This window comes from Frankliniella occidentalis, unplaced genomic scaffold (genome assembly GCF_000697945.3).
Source record: "Frankliniella occidentalis isolate FOCC.00 unplaced genomic scaffold, Focc_3.1 Scaffold19, whole genome shotgun sequence".
Lineage (NCBI taxonomy): Eukaryota > Metazoa > Arthropoda > Insecta > Thysanoptera > Thripidae > Frankliniella > Frankliniella occidentalis.
The window spans coordinates 1,134,931-1,135,472 of NW_026267149.1; the positions used below are offsets into that span (position 1 = coordinate 1,134,931).

A 542-nucleotide genomic window follows, 5' to 3' on the forward strand; every position below is an offset into this window, starting at 1 on the left:
CTCTCCACCTTGCTGCCTCGCCCGCCCCGCCTGCTTTCGCGCCGACCACGAGGTTACTGAGGCGAGGCAGTGCTGGAAATACAGAACCCTTGAGATCTGAACGTCTTGTTAAAAGCAGATTGTCAGGGAAAGTCTCATCACCTCCACAATAATTATGCTTTCGTCTTAAACAAAGACGTGTCTCAGCGAATGTGGCCCACATGAAGCCAAATAAGTAACATTTATTTCTTGAGCTGGAAAGGAAGGCGTTGGTGAAGGGAGGGTAAAAGGTTGTCCAGAAGTACGTCCGTTTATCCAAGATTCATCGTTGAATTACAGGAGCTCGACGCCTGCGAGACCCAGTGTAGGCTACACCGCCGTACACGCATGCATTGCAGGCAAGAGTTTGCCTACCTGCCAGGCGCTATGAGAGCTTTGCATAAGCTCCAACTTGGCTCCGAGCGGGACAGACGGGCGGAGTCGCGGTGCAGGTCGGGCAGGCCGGCCGCACAGCCTGCAGCGGAGAGCCTATAAGCCAATTTGCTCGTATCGAATCGTTTTCA

General features: G+C 53.3%; 1 protein-coding gene across 26 annotated transcripts in view; it reads right to left on the reverse strand.

Moving 5' to 3' along the window:
• The window catches only part of LOC113206569 (dystonin), a 192,514-nt gene that overhangs the window by 136,359 nt on the left and 55,613 nt on the right, over positions 1–542 (reverse strand). The gene's annotated exons all lie outside the window — the stretch shown is intronic.